Source organism: Pavona decussata, unplaced genomic scaffold (genome assembly GCF_977016875.1).
Source record: "Pavona decussata unplaced genomic scaffold, jaPavDecu1.1 SCAFFOLD_386, whole genome shotgun sequence".
Taxonomy (NCBI): Eukaryota; Metazoa; Cnidaria; class Anthozoa; order Scleractinia; family Agariciidae; genus Pavona; species Pavona decussata.
This window is the reverse complement of record NW_028145758.1, coordinates 512,501-522,500: the sequence shown is the minus strand read 5'-3', so window position 1 is coordinate 522,500 and position 10,000 is coordinate 512,501. Positions and strand designations below refer to the sequence as shown.

General features: G+C 38.0%; 2 protein-coding genes and 2 pseudogenes across 7 annotated transcripts in view; 1 reads left to right on the top strand and 3 right to left on the bottom strand.

Annotated features, from left to right (window-relative positions):
- Positions 1–10,000, bottom strand: part of LOC146451468 (uncharacterized) — a 176,857-nt gene that overhangs the window by 29,152 nt on the left and 137,705 nt on the right. The window lies entirely within an intron of this gene.
- The window catches only part of LOC146451470 (uncharacterized), a 236,248-nt gene that overhangs the window by 179,591 nt on the left and 46,657 nt on the right, over positions 1–10,000 (top strand). The gene's annotated exons all lie outside the window — the stretch shown is intronic.
- LOC146451471 (uncharacterized) overlaps positions 3,826–10,000 on the bottom strand; it is a 15,664-nt pseudogene continuing 9,489 nt past the window's right edge.
- On the bottom strand, positions 4,778–7,054 carry LOC146451473 (uncharacterized; annotated as a pseudogene).

Below are 10,000 nucleotides of genomic sequence, written 5' to 3'. Positions count from 1 at the left end.
TGCTCAAGTTCGCTTGCTTCGTCTTGAGCTAGTTTTGGATTTTGTAAATCAGAGGAGAAGCGGGCAAAGTTGTCGTCGAAATTATTGTTCTCGTCTTGTGGGATTCTAGCAGTCAGGAAGTTTTTGTAATAGTTTTCTATTTCTTCATTTATCATGCTTAAATCCGTGATTTAACTCCAGGTGATGACGGTTTCACGAAAGAATTTTATGAAATCTTCTTCGAATTGCTATGGAGGAACCTCCTCGACTCTTTCAACGAAGCCTTTCAAACAGGCAAACTGTCTATATCTCAGAGAAGAGGAATTATTTCGCTAATACCAAAAGATGAAAACAATCTTATGGTTTTAAGCAACTGGCGTCCAATAACATTGCTTAATGTCGACTATAAAATATTGGCTAGAGCTATTGCAAAAAGAATAGAGACGAAGATGCCCAAACTGATTCATTCGGACCAAACAGGGTTCGTAAAAGGACGATACATCGGTCAAAATGTGAGGCTTTTAAATGACCTTATGGAATTTACCGAATTAAACAAAGTCCCAGGAATACTACTCTTTATAGACTTCGAAAAAGCCTTTGATACATTAGAATGGCCTTTTATTCATCACACTTTAAGATTCTTCAATTTTGGCCCGAACATTCAAAAATGGATTTCAGTACTCTATAGCGATGTTGAAAGCGGAGCTATAAACGGCGGATACATGACTAATTATTTTCGAGTATCAAGGGGCGTAAGGCAAGGATGCCCGCTGAGCCCTCTATTATTCGTCCTATGTGTAGAACTTCTTGCACAAAAAATACGACAAAATCCGGAAATAACAGGTATTGAACTACCTAATTCCATTGAAGCTAAGCTAAGCCAGTTCGCTGACGACACTACATTAATATGTAAGGACACGATGTCATTACGTGGAAGTATGTCAGTTTTGGGGAGCTTTGGTGAAATTTCAGGTTTAAAGCTAAACAGCAAAAAGACAAAGGCTATGTGGATAGGCTCTTTGAAAAACAACAAAACCAAACCCTTAGAGATAGATGTTCCAGCGGACCCAATTAAGACCTTAGGAACCTATCTTTCAAACGATAGAGACAAAAATAACAATTTGAATTTTTATCTAAAAATTCAAAAGATGGAAACTAAATTAAATATCTGGTTGTCTCGCGACCTTACACTTATGGGAAGAACCCTGCTTGCTAAAACTCTAGGAGTCTCTAAATTGGTGTATGCAGCCTCAATGTTGACTGTTCCTCAAGAAGTTATTAAAAGAGTCCAAACCAAGCTCTTTAATTTTTTATGGAAAAACAAAAAAGATAAAATAAAAAGGGAAGTTCTTTTTCAAGAAACAAGTAAAGGTGGCCTGAACTTTCCAAATTTTGCAACGACAGTTAAAGCACTCCGCTTGAGTTGGATTGGTAGACTGCTTAACAGTCCAACTACCGATGCATGGACAGCTATTCCAAATGCTTTTTTTGAAAAATATGGAGGTCTTAACTTCTTGCTCAAGTGTAATTATCATATAAAGAAACTAGACAAAAATTTACCGTCTTTCTACTTAGAAATGCTAGAGTACTTTAAGGAATTACGTCTAAATCGCCAAGATAAATACAAAAGTGACCTTGTTTTATGGAACAATCAAGACATAACTATTGAAGGTAAATCGCTGTTCTGGAAAAGTTGGACCGAAAATGGAATTTACTACATTCAAGACATTCTGAATGAAAATGGAAAATTCCTAACTTATGAAGAATTTAATCGCAAGTACAAAATAAAAATTAACTTTCTAAACTATTTTCAAATCCTGGCATCAATCCCAGCAAACCTCAAATCAAAGGCAGCTTCTACACCCAGACCCATGAACTTTATTCTCGATGATTGTGATACATTTGACTTACCTAGGGAGAAATCGATTAAACTTTCAAAAATGAAATGTAAAGACTATTATCATCTCTTTCAAGAAAAAGCAGAAGTTACACCAACAGCCATAAAAACTTGGGCCAGACAATACCCCGATATAGAATGTAAATGGCAAAAATTATTCCAAAATATACCTCGCCTCTCTACTAACAACAAACTGAGACAATTCTCCTTTAAAATGTTACACCGTATTTTAGTGACCAAAAAAGAACTCAAACGATTTAAAATAGCAGATAATGAGGAGTGTTTTTTCTGTAATTCAGCTGATTCCTTGGAACATGCATTTCTGGAGTGCCCTGCAGGCCAAAAACTCTTTCAAGAAGCCTTAACATGGTTTAATAATAAGCACAAAGTAAATTTTACTCCATCTAAACAACAGTACCTATTTAAAGACTATGATCCACCCCCGAGTACTAACTCAAAATTAATGCGGAAATTCCAGATCCTTACTGTACAAACTCAGAAATATTACTACTCATGTAAAATGTTAGAAAAACCTCCAAATATTCTAGAATTGAAGTCAGCGCTAATCTTACAATGGAAAGTTGAAAAATGGGAAATTTAAAATTAATTTAAATTAACGAAAACGCACAATTTTTTTTTTTTTTCTTCCAGTGACAAAATTTCATCTTTTTCTTACTGCTTTCCTGTTTTTTTTTTTTAGTAGCGTGTAACCCGCAGTTTGTAAGCAATCTAGTTACTGTTATGTTTAAGGCTATCTGTATTAAATTGTAAGTAGAGTCCTGTTTTGTTCAGTAGCGTAAGTAACCAGTAAACATGTATTGTAGGTAGAATACTGTATTGTCTAGTGATATATTTAGCCCGTACTGTAAGTAATGTAAGTAATGCGATTTTGCACTTATTTATTAAAAAAAAAAAAAAAAAAAAAAAAAAAAAAAAAATTCGCGCCGAGCGGCACACGCAAGTTTAAAAGCTCTGAAAGACTATTTTCCCACATTCTCCATTTGTTTTATTTATAGACTAGAACTATTACTTTAGGAGCAGAATTGACACAGTTTTGAATTTCCAGACATTTTCCCCCGGCAGCTTTTGCTCTCGCAGAAAATACCATGGAGCACGTGATTCGACGGCCGAAAATGCTTTCTTCCAGGCAACAATCGATCATTTTCTTTGTGTTACGTGTTTAAAGCTTTACCGACAGATGATTCAATCGTTCATTAAATTCTCGATATCATCGATATTGGTGTAGAAATTAATTTTTGAAAAATGTTTTGGTGGCCGTATTTTTTTCATTTACGCCACACGGCTCTCATGTGTTTGTAAACACACACAAGTTTAAAAGCTGTAAAATAATTCTACCAAACACCAAAGACTGTTTTTCAATATTTTCCATTTGTTAACGTTTATATAGAGACTGGAATTATTACCATAGGAGCAGAATTGACACAGTTTTGAATTTCCAGACATTTTTCCCCAGGCCCACTCTGGGACCCAAAGTGGCCTAAAGTCGCCCAAAGTCGCCTAAAATCGCCTTAAGTCGCCTTAAGTCGCTTAAGGCTCAACACCCTTAAATAACCTAATATGATAAACTTTGCTTTTCCTGGACTGACTTTGTTACAATATGTCCTCATGGTGTTGATTCAAACCTTCCATTGTAATAGCAACCTCGAGATCAGAGTACGAGTACAAGATCGAGTATGACTGACTTTTACTTTTTAAACCGGTCTTGTTCCCAGGGCCCTTGCTCCTCCCTGTTGCTGACCAGTAGAGAAGGAGGCTCTAGGAACAAGATTGGTTTGACATGCGATAATCTAAAGCTTGAGCACTAGGTTTAAAAAAGTCGTACTTGTACTCACTTAATCTCATACTCATACTACGATCTGAAGGTCCCTAATATGAAAAGTAATGCAAGTGGCAAATCTATATTAACATTACAGGGAGTTACCTCCCAATCAAAGCTCAGATTCATTTAGTATGGCATAAATGCGCACTAAAAAAAGTAATGTGACATAAGCATATTTATTGTGACCATGGCTGGAGTAGATGAGTAATGCCAACTTGTAAAGATTTAGCAGTCGTCCACCATCTCCCTCTCTAATGGCATCACCAAAATCGAACAGTAATAACCCATAGGCAAGCTTGGCCTTGTGGTAGTTGAAAATATGGTCTTCCTTTTCATCAGATCCTTTATTTTCGTTGTCAACAGTCTCTTCAGTACTTGCAAGGTCCAGGTTGGGATGTTTGTCCTTCTCGTGTCTATAATTTAACAACAACAACAACAACAAAAAATAATTAAAAATCATAGTGAACGTTTGCCAACTGGGGAAGGTGGTTTCAAAGCTCTAATAACTTGATACATATACTTCTACCTCCAGAAGGGAAACATAAGTTAGCAAAGTAATTTATATCACTCTCTGATGGCAGTATATTATCGTGATCAAACAGGGACTCTCAAATGTCAACTAAATTAGCTTCCTTTCTGCTTTGGCTATAAGAAAAAAAGGGTTTTTATGTCCTTCCCTCGGTTATATTACTAAAAACTGGGGTACTGCATTGGCTGAGCTCTGTTTACTGGGCAATAAAGACACAAATGCCATATGGGTCAAAATGGCTATGGGAAAAGCCCATAGCCGCTTTAATTGTAATAAACAGAATCACAAAACTAGTGTACAAAATAAGTTTATCAAAAATACTTTCACCACATTGGCTACATAAAAATATTCAGCCCAGTAAAGGTGAGGGCACAAAAAGGCCAAATAAAGGAAACGAGGACAAGGCGAGGGGAGGAGGTGGGAAAAACTTTCGACGTCCTTTCACACTGAAGTAGCGAGGCAGAATGAGACATAACTCCGGGTCCCCATGCGATTTACAATGCGCTCTATAGGGGGTACAAGGGATGCCCCCAACCACTCAACCTGTCCTGAATCGATAATTACTCATTTTTGTCTAAAATTCATATTACTTAAATGAATAACACAACTTCTCGGGTAGGGACATAAAAACTCTATTTGTAAACAAATATTTCATTTATGTCCTTCCCTCGGTTATATTACTAAAAACTGGGGTACTGCATTGGCTGAGCTCTGTTTACTGGGCAATAAAGACACAAATGCCATATGGGTCAAAATGGCTATGGGAAAAGCCCATAGCCGCTTTAATTGTAATAAACAGAATCACAAAACTAGTGTACAAAATAAGTTTATCAAAAATACTTTCACCACATTGGCTACATAAAAATATTCAGCCCAGTAAAGGTGAGGGCACAAAAAGGCCAAAAGCATCATTGAAAAAGCAATGATGCAGCCCCACCCCAGGCAATGCAGTACCCACTGAAAACAAGAACAGTACCAAATTTGGTGACTAAGGAATAAAGATACTTATTGTATGCTGCCCCTGCAAGACATACACAAGTAACTGCTAAAATAAATGAGGGATTGAAACTGCTGCCCATGAAGATAAGTTGAAACCTCTATAGAAATATTGCTGGTCAAGAAAAGTTCTATACATTAAAATGTTTAACATGGAAAATTAATAACCTGAGAGTACTAATGCATGCTGCCCCTGCAAGACATACACAAGTAAGCCATAAAAGAAATGAGGGATTAAAAACTGCTGCCCCTGCAAGACAATTCAAAAACCCTCTTTATAGACATACTGCTGGTCAACTCAATAACGTGATTTAGTGCCAATGTATGCTGCCCACGAAAGACATATACAAGTTACCTCTAACTTAAAAAGGGGGTGAAACTGCTGCCCCTGCAAGACAATTTGCAACCTTCTTTTAAGCAACATTGCTGGTCAAGGAAAATATTATACAATGTTGAATGGAATACATTAGTAACGTAAGGGTACTAATGTATGCTGCCCCTGCAAGACATACACTAATACCCCCATCGAACAGATAAGGATAGTAACTGTTAGAAACTCCTGATTCCAAGCCCCTGTTGCTTCTATTGAATCAAATTAAGGCACAAAGAATATACAGCCTATATGTAGCTAGATATTACCTAGTTGGGAAAGTTGGAAATGCGAAATGCTGTTGACTTCCAATGACCAATCCACTAATTTCTGCCTCAGTGAAGCCCTGTTCGGCTGCATGAGAAGCGGAACCAATTCTAAAACTGTGGCCCTTATACCTAGAAGGGTCTAAATTACAATGAACAAGGGCTCTAGAAAGGAAATTAACAAACATTTCCCTGGAAACTGCTTGACTCCTAGAAGAAACAAATAGTGGCCCAGGCTGATGACCTCTTATGCTTAGGTACTCCAACATTACATTAACCGGACAAAAATTCGCTAAACAAGAAATTGTCAAAGAAAAGGTAGGACGATTGTAGCTGTGTTTGTAATTACGAAAAGACGATTTAAGTGCCACAACATGTTATTTTGAATCAACAAGCTGAGTTAGCTGATCAAGCTGCAGAGGCACGTCCGGCTTATTACTCGACACAACAGTCATTTCACCAACCCTAAGGAAGGCATAAAAAGCTAAAGAGCACATGGCCAAAAAAGAGCTGCATTTTCCCTAGAGATGGCCACCACAGCAGCAGCCTGGACTAATCTGTGCAAAATAGGTAAGGTCAGAGGTAGCCGGCTGTCTAGTCGGAAACCCACCTTCCCATAACCTTTCAACATCTGGACTATAAAGTAAAAAGGCCCGACCTGGAACGATAACGGAACAAGCAAAGTTGAGAAATCCGGTGAGGGACTGGACTTCCCGCAAGGTTACCTTCTTCCTTTTAAGAAAATCTGATATAATGCCTATACATTTGTCAACTTTGTCCAGTGGTAAGCAAGCTTCCATAAAACAAGAATTGAGCTCAAGGCCTGAGCTACCAGTGGATGTGATGGACCAGGAGCAGAAGGTGGCTGTGAAGTTGAATGTGAAATTGGAGGCAGTAGAGGAGCAAGGTTGTTGGTGACCTCTTGCATAACAAGGGCCAAGATCTGGTTGACGATGACACTAGAAAGTACAGGCAAAACGTCCTGACCAGGGCCATTGTATCCAGCAAGAAGCTCTGGTTGACTGTGAGCAGGACTACTTCCATCTGACTGATCTCTGGTGGCACCTGCTTCTGAGCGCTGAACAACAGCAGTGGCAACGTGTTGGGTTGATTGAAACTTGGACAACTTACAGGTGGCCAAAAGTGCTACCTTTTGCTTTGTTTGTTTAGGAGGCATCTGAAAGGAAAGTGAAAAAGACAGCCAGGAGCCCTCGAAGTACAATGAAGTTGTGCCTGGTGCATACCACAGTACACAAGGATGAAAACCCTCAAATAAAATGGGATTGAAGCCCGAGAAAAAACAAATGAGGATCAAAGCCCTCACCAAAATAAAAACGTTGATCGAAGCCCAAGTAAAATAAAAGTGAGGTTTGAAGCCCTCAAGGTAATATCGACTTGAATAGAAGCCCAAGATAAAATAAAATTGAGGATAAAACCCCTTAAATAAAGATCAACTTGGATCGAAGCCTAAGAATTAATAAAAATTGAGGATCGAAGTCCTCAAACACACAAATGAGGATCAACGCCCTCACCATAATATAAACTTGCATCAAAGCCCAAGTAAAATAAAAAGTGAGGATCGAAGCCCTCAAAGTAACATTAACTTGGATCGAAGCCCAAGAATAAACAATAATGAGGATCGAAGCCCTCAAACTAAGATCAACTTGGATCGAAGCCCAAGAATCAATAAAAATTGAGGATCGAAGTCCTCAAAGACACAAATGAGGATCGAAGCCCCCACCATAATATAAACTTGATCGAAGCCCAAGTAAAACAAAAAGGGGGGATCGAAGCCCTCAAAGTAATATCAACTTGGATCGGAGCCCAAGAATAAACAAAAATGAGGATCGAAGCCCTAAAATAAGGTCAACTTGGATCGAAGCCCAAGAAAAACTAAAAAGTGTGGATCGAAGCCCTCAAAATAAGATCAACTTGGATCGAAGCCCAAGTAAAATTAAAAAGTGAGGATCGAAGCCCTCAAAATAAGATCAACTTGGATCAAAGCCTAAGAATAAATAAAAATTGAGGATCGAAGTCCTCAAACACACAAATGAGGATCAAAGCCCTTACCATAATATAAACTTGGATCGAAGCCCAAGTAAAACAAAAAGTGGGGATCGAAGCCCTCAAAGTAATAGCAACTTGAATTGCAGCCCAAGAATAAACAAAAATGAGGATCGAAGCCCTCAAACTAAGATCAACTTGGATCGAAGCCCAAGAATTAATAAAAATTGAGGATCGAAGTCCTCAAACACACAAATGAGGATCAAGGCCCTCACCATAATAAAACTTGGATCGAAGCCCAAGTAACAATAAAAAGTGAGGATCAAAGCCCTCAAAATAAGATCAACTTGGATCGAAGCCCAAGTAAAAATAAAAAGTGAGGATCTAAGCCCTCAAAATAAGATCAACTTGGATCGAAGCCCAAGAATTAATAAAAATTGAGGATCGAAGCCCTCAAAATAAGATCAACTTGGATCGAAGCCCAAGTAAAAATAAAAAGTGAGGATCGAAGCCCTCAAAATGAGATCAACTTGGATCGAAGCCCAAGTAAAAATAAAAAGTGAGGATCGAAGCCCTCAAAATAAGATCAACTTGGATCGAAGCCCAAGAATACATAAAAATTGAGGATCGAAGCCCTCAAAATAAGATCAACTTGGATCGAGGCCCAAGTAAAAATAAAAAGTGAGGATCGAAGCCCTCAAAATAAGATCAACTTGGATCGAAGCCCAAGAATTAATAAAAAGTGAGGATCGAAGCCCTCAAAATAAGATCAACTTGGATCGAAGCCCAAGTAAAAATAAAAAGTGAGGATCGAAGCCCTCAAAATAAGATCAACTTGGATCGAAGCCCAAGAATACATAAAAATTGAGGATCGAAGCCCTCAAAATAAGATCAACTTGGATCGAAGCCCAAGTAAAAATAAAAAGTGAGGATCGAAGCCCTCAAAATAAGATCAACTTGGATCGAAGCCCAAGAATAAATAAAAATTGAGGATCGAAGCCCTCAAAATAAGATCAACTTGGATCGAAGCCCAAGTAAAAATAAAAAGTGAGGATCGAAGCCCTCAAAATAAGATCAACTTGGATCGAAGCCCAAGAATAAATAAAAATTGAGGATCGAAGCACTCAAAATAAGATCAACTTGGATCGAAGCCCAAGTAAAAATAAAAAGTGAGGATCGAAGCCCTCAAAATAAGATCAACTTGGATCGAAGCCCAAGAATAAATAAAAATTGAGGATCGAAGCCCTCAAAATAAGATCAACTTGGATCGAAGCCCAAGAATAAATAAAAATTGAGGATCGAAGCCCTCAAAATAAGATCAACTTGGATCGAGGCCCAAGTAAAAATAAAAAGTGAGGATCGAAGCCCTCAAAATAAGATCAACTTGGATCGAAGCCCAAGAATAAATAAAAATTGAGGATCGAAGCCCTCAAAATAAGATCAACTTGGATCGAAGCCCAAGTAAAAATAAAAAGTGAGGATCGAAGCCCTCAAAATAAGATCAACTTGGATCGAAGCCCAAGAATAAATAAAATTGAGGATCGAAGCCCTCAAAATGAGATCAACTTGGATCGAAGCCCAAGTAAAAATAAAAAGTGAGGATCGAAGCCCTCAAAATAAGATCAACTTGGATCGAAGCCCAAGAATAAATAAAAATTGAGGATCGAAGCACTCAAAATAAGATCAACTTGGATCGAAGCCCAAGTAAAAATAAAAAGTGAGGATCGAAGCCCTCAAAATAAGATCAACTTGGATCGAAGCCCAAGAATAAATAAAAATTGAGGATCGAAGCCCTCAAAATAAGATCAACTTGGATCGAAGCCCAAGTAAAAATAAAAAGTGAGGATCGAAGCCCTCAAAATAAGATCAACTTGGATCGAAGCCCAAGAATAAATAAAATTGAGGATCGAAGCCCTCAAAATGAGATCAACTTGGATCGAAGCCCAAGTAAAAATAAAAAGTGAGGATCGAAGCCCTCAAAATAAGATCAACTTGGATCGAAGCCCAAGAATAAATAAAAATTGAGGATCGAAGCCCTCAAAATAAGATCAACTTGGATCGAAGCCCAAGTAAAAATAAAAAGTGAGGATCGAAGCCCTCAAAATAAGATCAACTTGGA